The sequence below is a fragment of the Cicer arietinum genome, chromosome 3 (genome assembly GCF_000331145.2).
Source record: "Cicer arietinum cultivar CDC Frontier isolate Library 1 chromosome 3, Cicar.CDCFrontier_v2.0, whole genome shotgun sequence".
NCBI lineage: Eukaryota > Viridiplantae > Streptophyta > Magnoliopsida > Fabales > Fabaceae > Cicer > Cicer arietinum.
This window is the reverse complement of record NC_021162.2, coordinates 6,551,697-6,563,219: the sequence shown is the minus strand read 5'-3', so window position 1 is coordinate 6,563,219 and position 11,523 is coordinate 6,551,697. Positions and strand designations below refer to the sequence as shown.

The 11,523-nt window shown below is 24.8% G+C and overlaps 1 long non-coding RNA gene across 1 annotated transcript; it reads right to left on the bottom strand.

Annotated features, from left to right (window-relative positions):
• Window positions 1-9,210: 9,210 nt before the first annotated feature.
• Window positions 9,211-9,780, bottom strand: LOC105851729 (uncharacterized). The gene is made up of 2 exons (XR_001143457.2): window positions 9,644-9,780; window positions 9,211-9,510 (listed from the first exon to the last, which is right to left on the bottom strand). It is a non-coding gene; the product is annotated as an uncharacterized lncRNA (long non-coding RNA).
• Between the last annotated feature and the right edge of the window lie 1,743 nt (window positions 9,781-11,523).

Genomic DNA, 11,523 nt, shown 5'->3' with positions numbered 1-11,523 from the left:
GTGGCTGCAAAGGCCGCCAAGAAAGAAGGGACCAGTGGCATTTGTGGCTGCAAAGGCCGCCACAAAGGAGGCCCAATACAGCTGGTGTTTGTGGCCGCTTAGGCCGTCACAAACGTGATGTAACCGTTGGCATTGTGGCTGCTTTGGCTGCCACAAATGCTCAACGTGACCCTATATATTTTTTTCTCCCCCCCTCCTTCATTTTTTCACATCCAACTTCTCTCTAAAACCTCATTCTAACCATTCTCTCCTCCTTCTCTCTACACAAAATTACTCTTAAGCTTCATTTAAATTTGGTAAGTATAAATTATATTATATATGTAGTTTTATAATTTTATTTTTTAATTTGATATAACTAATTAATGTTATTGATTTTTATTTTTACAGTGCTTGTTAATTATTTCGAAGACTTGCAAGCATATCGTACGTGAGTGAAAGCTTGAAGTCAGACGCTACTCGGCATCAAGTTAGTATTTTATATATTTTAAATTTAGATTAGTAAATATATATATTATTTTTAAAATATAGATTAGTAATATTTATATTTAGATTAGTTTTATAAATTTATTTTTAAAAAAATAGGAATGATGTTGTTTACATATTAATATATGATAAATTAAAGTTTCAAACCACGGTTAAAATATATTAGTTTTAATATAATTATTATTTAAAAAAACATTATTAAAATTGATGATATTATTATTTTTTGTTATAAATAAGTCTTGATTATTAGTCTTGATTTTTAAAAAAACATCATTTAAAATTTTATATAGGTTTGTATCAAAGTTATTGATTTTAAAAAAACATTATTAAAATTTATGATATTGCTGCAAAAGCCCTCACAAATGCCAACCTGTTTCTGGCACTTTATGGCTGCAAAAGCCCTCACAAAATTTTGTGACCAACTTCTTTGTGGCTGCCAAAAGCCCTCACAAAAGCCACATTTGTGGCTGATTATACCCCTTTGTGAGGGCAAAAGCCCTCACAAAATGCTTGTTTTCTTGTTGTGACATATATGATGAAAAAATAATTTCCACTTCAAGGACCCCTAACAACTGGTTTCTCCCCTCGTTGGCATCAGGTACTTCATTAGGAGCATCACCTTAAGCACAAGTTGAAATCACCATTATTTCATCAACTATGGGGTTACTTCAATATTCTTATCATAAATTTATAACAACACTATCATCAATCATACATCATCACATAAACTTATATCATATAATGCATTCATCTTTTATCATCACATCACATTAACTTATATCATACATTGTATCCATCTTTTATTATCACATTACATAAACTTATATCACACAATGCATCTATCGTTTATTATCGCATCACATAAACTCGTCTAATCAAACATACGCACAAATTTTTTTTGACATCGAATATCACTATAATATCAAATACCAAACATTCAACAAAATTAAATCAATCAACACCTTATAAATATTTTTATTCCACATTTTAATCTCACAATTTCCATATTTCCATATTAATTAATTAATCCCTTAAAGAGCTATTGTTGTATGTAACGAGCCTCGAATGAATCATTAGAGAAATACAATTTTCCCGTTCATCTCACCTTATAAATATGAATTCAAATTGTCTCTCACCCCTTACTTTAGTGTGACTCTTTCATACGATATAATAATCAAAAGAATTTTCAGCGACCATGATATGTTGACAAAGCGCAATGAACGAGTCCAAAATATGGACGAATTTGTAGAGTTAATAAAACATGGCTGATAATTTACACGGAGCATAAAAATCAGCGTTACATAATTAATAAAAATATTATGAGCGAAACATATTCAAAATGTATTATGAGCGAAACATAATTGATAAAACATGTTTTAAAATTTAAATTTTGAAAAGAAGTGTGTTGTTAAGGACAAATATACACCAAGAAGAAAGAACTATCAATGTTAATAAATAGGACTCTTTAGAGACTTCAACTATTGTGTATAGATTAATTTCAAATAGAAAATACTTCAGAAATAAATTTAAAGTATATACACTATTAATATAAACTCTTTATATTGTAATTCAAACATAATCATATAATCGTTGAAAATATTTATCTTTCTCTATAACTACTTTTAAGGTTAAACCAATGAATAGAGAATAAAAGTATTATCAAAGTTAATAAATACTACTCTTGAGAGACTTCCATTATTGTGTATAATTCATTTCAAATAGAAAATATTTCAAAAATGAATTTAATTTATATACACTGTCAATATAAATTTTTTTTACATTGTCAATCAATCATAATCATTAGATTATTGAAAATATTTATCTTCCACTATAACTATTTTTAAGGTTAAATCAATAAATAGTTATGATTTGTCGACAATAACTATTTTTAGATCGATAGTGTTTAAAAATTAATCTCACAATTTTTTTTATTTATAAAATTCAAAGATCCACATTACAAAAACAAAAGTTTTGCATTTATTGAACAAACATAGAAAATAGGATACACTTTAAGTGTAAACTAGTTTTTTTTTTTTTTTTTCATTTGCAATTGTAAGTTTGTTAATATAGTTTAAGTTAATGTTGTGGGTGGAGTAGAATTTGCAATCTCTTTATCACTCCACTTCTTTAAGTCTCCAAATGTATAAATTAATTTTTTTTGAAGAATCTTCCACCAAATCACTCATTGGATCATGTATTAAAGTGTCGGTGTATACACATTAAACTCACCTATAAATCTATAAATGTCTTCGCATATATTTTTAAAATTAGGAGTTCTATGATTATCTCTAAGAATGTATTAACTTATATAAAAAATAGTAATAATTGAATAATGAAGTGAGAAGATTCTCGCCAGCTTCAAGCCTCCTGAAAGAACAAATATGCCGCAAATTTTACGTTCTCAATCATATCTGCAAAAACGAAAATAAAAAACCAACCCTCAATTCTACTTCAAGAGAAGAAAAATAAGTAAAAAATTTCAAACTGTTTGATTCGTAAAACGAACAAATAAAACAAACTATAATAAATTGATCCGTTGTAAAATTTAGATTTGAATTTATCATGGAAAACATATTTCATGATTTAAAGATAAAAAAAAAAAAAAAAATTATGAAAACCTTGTCGGCGAGTAGTTTCGGCGGCGTGTAGAGCAGAGGCTCCGCCGTGTGAGGCGGAGGAGAGATCCGAAGAGAGGCTCAGTTCCACTTCCAGATTTTTTTGTTTTGTTTTGTTTTCTTACTAGGAGATACCATGCTCCAAGATTTAACTGATTCTTATATTCTTTTTTTTTTTTTTCTTTAACTTCAATTCTTATTCTTATATTCTTTTATTGTTTAATTTTCAAATTGGTTTTTTCATACCATGCTTTAAGCCAGATAAATTATTAGGGCTCGCACTTACGAATGATTTATATATATTTGCCTCATATCAATATTGTGCCAAATAATGAACCAATTCATGAAATAAATCTGTAATTTTTCTTTTGAATTTTGTATTTATTATGTGGTCAATATATGAATAGTTATCGATACAAAAATAATTTTATACCGACAAAGCATCACCTTTATACTGTCTTTTTTATATATAATATGTATATACAAAAAAAAAGAGATTAATTTGTTTGTTTGTGTTTTATTTTTCAATTTTTAAAATTTATTTTATAATAAATTTTAGAGAATTGTTTTTAAAAGAAAATTTAAAAAAAATATGTTTGATAACTTCAACTTTTGATACGGTTTTTGACTAGAGTTAAAAATATTGAAAAATGAAAAATAAAACATCATTTATCTGTTTTTTTTTTAGTTTAAAAAAATATAATATTAAAAATAATTTTACAAAACAGTTTTTAAAAACAAGTAATCCAAATAAGTTTTTTAGTTTTTAAATTTTAAAATACTAAAATAGAGTTTTTGGGATGTGAACCAAATAAACCCTAAGAGTCTAATTAATATAAATTTAAAAAAAAATGATTTTCATTTTATATTTTTATAAATTCAATTAAAAATAAATAAAACTATTTTAGATTTATTTTACACTTATTATAAAGAGTATTTTTATATTCAATAACTTATATCTTATTTATGATGGTGGTCTTTGGTTTTCAAAAACTAAAATTAGTTTTAGGGTCTGTTTGAAACACTTCTCCTTTTTAGTTTTTAATTTTATAAATTAGTTTTAATAATGAGTTTTTAAAAAGATTATAAAAATAAAATCCGTTTGACTATCCAATTTTAAAAAATTATTGAAAAAGAGAAAATTTGTTTGACAATCTAATTTTTTTAAAAAATAATTTTAAAGATCAGAATAAAAAAGCTAATTTGAATCTAATCTATTTTTTATATTTAACAATAAAAAGTAAAAAAAAAATATTTTTGGAGATATAATAATTCAACTAGTACACAATTGATTCATTGAGAAAAAAATGTTTAAACAGTGTAAATGCACTACAACATAAGTTTTTTTTTGTAATTTAATTAACATTAACTAAACTCTTTTTTTAATTTAACTTATTTTAAATTAGTTGACTAATAAATTACAACTATTGTAGATTCAATACTTTTCCTATTTTATCAAAAATCGTATACTTGCTAATTATAATAATAAATATTTGAATTTTTTTCAAACAAAACTGTTTTAATAATTAAATAGCAAATGAGATTTTAAAAGAAAAAAATAAATAAATTTAACTAAATTCCATTATTATTCCAACGCTTGAGAGCACCTGTATCAATTATAATTGAAGGTATATGTGAAATGTGAATGCAATTAAGGTGTACAAATCATCGTTGTAAAAAATATACAAGTAGACTTTATAATAATTACAAAGAATGTCATTAATGAAAATGACATGTTTTTTTTTGCCTCTTTTCTAGTATCGTTTGTTTGAAGTACAAAAAGTGAATAGTAAAAATTGAAAAGCAAAATATATTTTGAGGTGTTTTGATTTTTTCATTTTAAAAAGAGTAAAATAAAAAATAATTTCTAAAAACAGTTTTACAAAATTATGTATTCAAACAAATTTTTAATTTTTTTGATTTAAAAAACTAAAAAACTGTTTTTGAGAACTAAATCAAACAGACCCTAAGTTTTGAGTTTTCTATTCAGTTTTCAATTGTTAGTTTGAGTTTTGTGGTTGAGTTTTAGTTTTTCATTTACTTTTAATTAAATCACTCTTTTAACTTCATCTCATTATAAATTTCTTGAATATAAAAAATATTGTTACATAAAAATAATTAAAAATAATTATATTTTAATTATTTATAAACAATTTAAATATTATACAATTATAATTCTTTTAATAATAATTGTAGTGTTAAAATACGGCTATTGTAATGATGATCATTCGTTGAAGGTAGTTGTAATAGTCGAAAGATATGGTCGACGAAAGGTAGTAGTCGGAATATGATCGACATTGGTAGAGGTGGTGGTCTACGACCGTTGGAAGTAGGTGGTCGTTGACAGTAGCAATGGTCGGAGGTGAGGTGTTTGAAAGTGGTGGTCGCAAGTTGTCAAATGTAAGTGATCTGTGGTGGCAGTGATCAAAAATAATTGTCAATGGTTGGTGATGGTGGTAGTGTTAGTCGGTAGTAGTGGCAACAATAGCCAAAAATAATGATCAATAATTATTAAAGTGGTGTTGAAATATGTTGATAAGTACATAATTATAACACTTCAAAATATTTTACTTCTCAAAAGAAGAGTTTTGCCTTTAGAATTTTAAGGTGCAAAGTTTAAATATCTTTAAAAACACTTAAAAAATTGTAATTAATGTCACCTTAATGGAAATACTCTCCTTTTCCAAATTTATTTTAAAAACAACTTCTAGGAAATGAAGATTTGAAAAATAAAAAAATAAATAAAGAAATGAAAACCTTTCCTTTTCCATAATAAAATATCTTGACAATGGAATGAAGGTTTGACTAAATCCATTATTCTCCCCTTTGTTGGTTGGTTTTAATCTCTTTCAGCAAAGTCTTTAGCGAAAAATTAACAATTTTTTTATTTTATTTTTTATTTTGTTATGAAATAATTTCTATATTTTCAAATTTTATTAGCGTTCTTCCTTGGTTTTGTTGATTATTATTTTTAGTAAATTTAAATATATTTTTAGTCTATGCAATTATAACTTTCTATTTTATTTTAGTTCTCGTAATTTTTTTGTTTATTTAACATCCTTGTAAATATAGATTCATTTTAAAATAGTTCTTCCATACAATTTATGTTATATAAATTGTAATACTGTTAAAACATAATCATTTAAAAAAAATCTCAAATATAATTAAATTATAACCTTTTTACACCTAAAACTAATCTAAATATTTCAGTTTTCTTCCCTAAAAAAACCTAAATTGCACTTTCTAAAAAAAATATTTTTGGAGATATAATAATTCAACTAGTACACAATTGATTCATTGAGAAAAAAATGTTTAAACAGTGTAAATGCACTACAACATAAGTTTTTTTTTGTAATTTAATTAACATTAACTAAACTCTTTTTTTAATTTAACTTATTTTAAATTAGTTGACTAATAAATTACAACTATTGTAGATTCAATACTTTTCCTATTTTATCAAAAATCGTATACTTGCTAATTATAATAATAAATATTTGAATTTTTTTCAAACAAAACTGTTTTAATAATTAAATAGCAAATGAGATTTTAAAAGAAAAAAATAAATAAATTTAACTAAATTCCATTATTATTCCAACGCTTGAGAGCACCTGTATCAATTATAATTGAAGGTATATGTGAAATGTGAATGCAATTAAGGTGTACAAATCATCGTTGTAAAAAATATACAAGTAGACTTTATAATAATTACAAAGAATGTCATTAATGAAAATGACATGTTTTTTTTTGCCTCTTTTCTAGTATCGTTTGTTTGAAGTACAAAAAGTGAATAGTAAAAATTGAAAAGCAAAATATATTTTGAGGTGTTTTGATTTTTTCATTTTAAAAAGAGTAAAATAAAAAATAATTTCTAAAAACAGTTTTACAAAATTATGTATTCAAACAAATTTTTAATTTTTTTGATTTAAAAAACTAAAAAACTGTTTTTGAGAACTAAATCAAACAGACCCTAAGTTTTGAGTTTTCTATTCAGTTTTCAATTGTTAGTTTGAGTTTTGTGGTTGAGTTTTAGTTTTTCATTTACTTTTAATTAAATCACTCTTTTAACTTCATCTCATTATAAATTTCTTGAATATAAAAAATATTGTTACATAAAAATAATTAAAAATAATTATATTTTAATTATTTATAAACAATTTAAATATTATACAATTATAATTCTTTTAATAATAATTGTAGTGTTAAAATACGGCTATTGTAATGATGATCATTCGTTGAAGGTAGTTGTAATAGTCGAAAGATATGGTCGACGAAAGGTAGTAGTCGGAATATGATCGACATTGGTAGAGGTGGTGGTCTACGACCGTTGGAAGTAGGTGGTCGTTGACAGTAGCAATGGTCGGAGGTGAGGTGTTTGAAAGTGGTGGTCGCAAGTTGTCAAATGTAAGTGATCTGTGGTGGCAGTGATCAAAAATAATTGTCAATGGTTGGTGATGGTGGTAGTGTTAGTCGGTAGTAGTGGCAACAATAGCCAAAAATAATGATCAATAATTATTAAAGTGGTGTTGAAATATGTTGATAAGTACATAATTATAACACTTCAAAATATTTTACTTCTCAAAAGAAGAGTTTTGCCTTTAGAATTTTAAGGTGCAAAGTTTAAATATCTTTAAAAACACTTAAAAAATTGTAATTAATGTCACCTTAATGGAAATACTCTCCTTTTCCAAATTTATTTTAAAAACAACTTCTAGGAAATGAAGATTTGAAAAATAAAAAAATAAATAAAGAAATGAAAACCTTTCCTTTTCCATAATAAAATATCTTGACAATGGAATGAAGGTTTGACTAAATCCATTATTCTCCCCTTTGTTGGTTGGTTTTAATCTCTTTCAGCAAAGTCTTTAGCGAAAAATTAACAATTTTTTTATTTTATTTTTTATTTTGTTATGAAATAATTTCTATATTTTCAAATTTTATTAGCGTTCTTCCTTGGTTTTGTTGATTATTATTTTTAGTAAATTTAAATATATTTTTAGTCTATGCAATTATAACTTTCTATTTTATTTTAGTTCTCGTAATTTTTTTGTTTATTTAACATCCTTGTAAATATAGATTCATTTTAAAATAGTTCTTCCATACAATTTATGTTATATAAATTGTAATACTGTTAAAACATAATCATTTAAAAAAAATCTCAAATATAATTAAATTATAACCTTTTTACACCTAAAACTAATCTAAATATTTCAGTTTTCTTCCCTAAAAAAACCTAAATTGCACTTTCTTCTTCATTGTTTTAGTCATATTCTTCCTATTGTAGAATTCCTTGTGTTGTTTAACAATTTATAAAATAAAATAAAAATTAGAAAAGAAGAATCAATTTGATTAAAGGTTCAACCCTATCACCACGGCGAATTCTTTCATCACCTCTTACCATTACAAGATCTAGGACTTGGACCTTTTTCTTTGCCCTTCCTCCCTCTGCAACCAAATTTTACTCTCACTTTTGGACTTTTCCATATACTCCCCTAAAATCCTTTAATTTCCACGCCAGGAAGAAAAACTCTGGTAAAGAGTCAATTCTAGAATTCGTCATGTTCCAACAAATACCATGAGACGAAAAAAAAGATAATGATAACGATGAATTTGGATACAGTGATGAATCTTAAATGGATGAAGATGTTGGTGTCAGTTATGAGAATTATGATGAGGAAGAATGCGCGATTTAGATTTTTTTTAGGGAAGAAGACTAAAACTTTTGAGATTAATTTTAGGTTAAAAAAGATTATAATTTAATTATATTTGATTTTTTTTTGTTAAAAAATGATTATGTTTTAACGGTATTACAATTTTTGTAACAGAAATTGGATGGAATGACTATTTTAAAATCAAATTATATTGTAGAATGTTAACCAAACAAAAAAAAAAACTTACGAGGAACAAAATAAAAAAATATTATAATTGCAAAGGCTAAAAACATATTTAAACATTTTTAGTAATATGTCCAAGTTAAATAAAATGTTATCACATACGTGATTATGTTAATTTTTTCATATATATATATATATGAATTAATACAACAAGGTAAAATATAAATCAATGGAATATGAAAAATAAAATCCAAGACCCAAATTAAATATAACAACTCAGATATTGAGAAATAGTATATGGGGACTTCATAAAATCCTTATTATATTAATTGCTAATTATCAATTTGATAATTTGGTTTGATCATTCAATTGAGGTACATGGAAGACCTTCTTATCTTCCAAAAAATCACAAATAACAGTACATGTGCAAAAGTGAATTTTAATTGGAAGATCACGACATTGACAATTTATAGGCTTTTTTCCATATGTTTGCATGATATCTTGGGCACAACTTAGTGAAGTAGCACATTGTCCTTCCCTGCTAACTCCTCTAGAACAGCCATTCAGTTCCTCAATGCTTGCTACCATATTATGGACAAAATAAATATAAATTTAGTAAATCAATTCTTCATTCTTAAGATAGTTTAATCAAGAACAAAATATATAGACTTTACAAAATACATATGAATGACAAAAAAATTGTGTTAAATGTACCGTAGCTGTCGTTAAAAAGAGCTAACAATGCCACCACCATTAGGAGAATGATTCCTATCTTCATTTTGATTTTCTCTCCCTTCAAAAAATATTTGTAAGAAGAGCTCTAAATATGTTGAGACAATCTTAAGAAAAACACAAATACATACATATATATAGGCATTTTATTCAACCATTAAATAAGATAATTTATGATTTTAATATAATATTAATGGCCATTGTCAACCATCATTGAATAAGAAAAAGTTTATTTAATATATGCATTTCTTTCTTACATTCTCCAATTCTTTTAATAATGTAATTAATTATTGAAATATTTGAATTATAGTGCTATGTACTTCATCTAATTATTAATATAAGCAACATTGGTATAGTTGAAAATTTAAATGCACATATTATAATATTCCAATTATTTTAAGTAAATGTGTTTATCTATAAATTGAAAATAATATGTTTTAATTTTATATAAACATTTGGGACTTGTTTTCAATAAATAATTATGGTAAATATTAATTTCTCAATATTTAATGATATTATAATACGAAGGATAAATCTTAATTGAAATAAAATATTTTTTTTCTTTCTAAAAGTGTAAGTGATAGAATTATATACTTAAGAGCACTAAATTAATAATAAATAATATAAACAAATACAGAATAATATATTATATATATATATAAATATATATAATATTTATAATATTTGTGTGTGTAGAAACACATATTTGCAAATATTATAACATTTATAAGATAAAATTATTTATTTAATTTTCAATATACTTATTTTAAATTATTAAAATTTGCATGAGATTAGAAATCTCAATAGTTTGACGTTGTGGTAAGAGTTTGAGTTCCCTAAAAAATAGTAGTTAATTATCATCATGTCAAATCTTCAAAATTCCAAAAGTAAGTATCTTTCGAAGATTTGAAAGTTTTGAAATAGAATTTTAGTTTTTCTACATTTTTGAAAGTTTTGAGCAATTTGAAACTTTTGAAATAAAAAATATTCAAAATTTCCAAAATCTTCAAACCTTTTGAAATTTTCGAAATACAAAATTTTTAGAAACTTTCAAAAGTTTTGAAATCCAAAATTCCAGAATTTTCGAAACTTTCGAACTAGAAAATTCCAGATTTTCAAAAGTTTCAAAGCTGCCATTTCTATAAATTTTCAGATCTTTTGAAAGTTTCGAAATAGAAAAACCTTCGAATATTTCAAATATTCGAAACTTTTAAGTGTTCTAAAAATTTAAAAAATTTCCATTTTTTTAATATTTATTTATTGATATAATAATTATCTTAACTAAATTTTACAGTGCTTAGTGTTAAGAAAAAATCTCAATTTAAATGTTTTGATGATAATTAAACAAAAGGTGAATTAAATACTATTAATTATGATTCTAAATGTTTTGGTATTTAACATGTGCATTCGAGTGTGTTAAACAAGATAGGTATCAAACATTACAAAGCAGGTCCCATTAAAATCAAAGAAAGCAAAAGCAGTAAAACGAAGATTGATCTTGAAGTAGTTTTGGAAAACGAAGATCGATCTTCGTTTTTGGCAGAAACAAGAATAATCAGCTTCTCTGTTAGAAACTGGATCCTAGAAAGTTATTCATCTCATATCTTCATCAGAGAATAAGCAAGGATCAATCTAAGTCATAATTTTTCCAGAAATCGAAGGATCAAAGATATGCTTCATAAAAAGCTCAAAACAAGATCATTCTTCAAATGAGGCAAATGCAAGTACAAAGCTACAAGCTATAAAGTACACTAATGATTGTACTTTTCTAGACCTGCACACGTGACTAAAAAGCAAGCACTCAACTCAGACAACTGACATAACCACAAGTACAAGTCAACTCATCATCAACTAATTCGAAG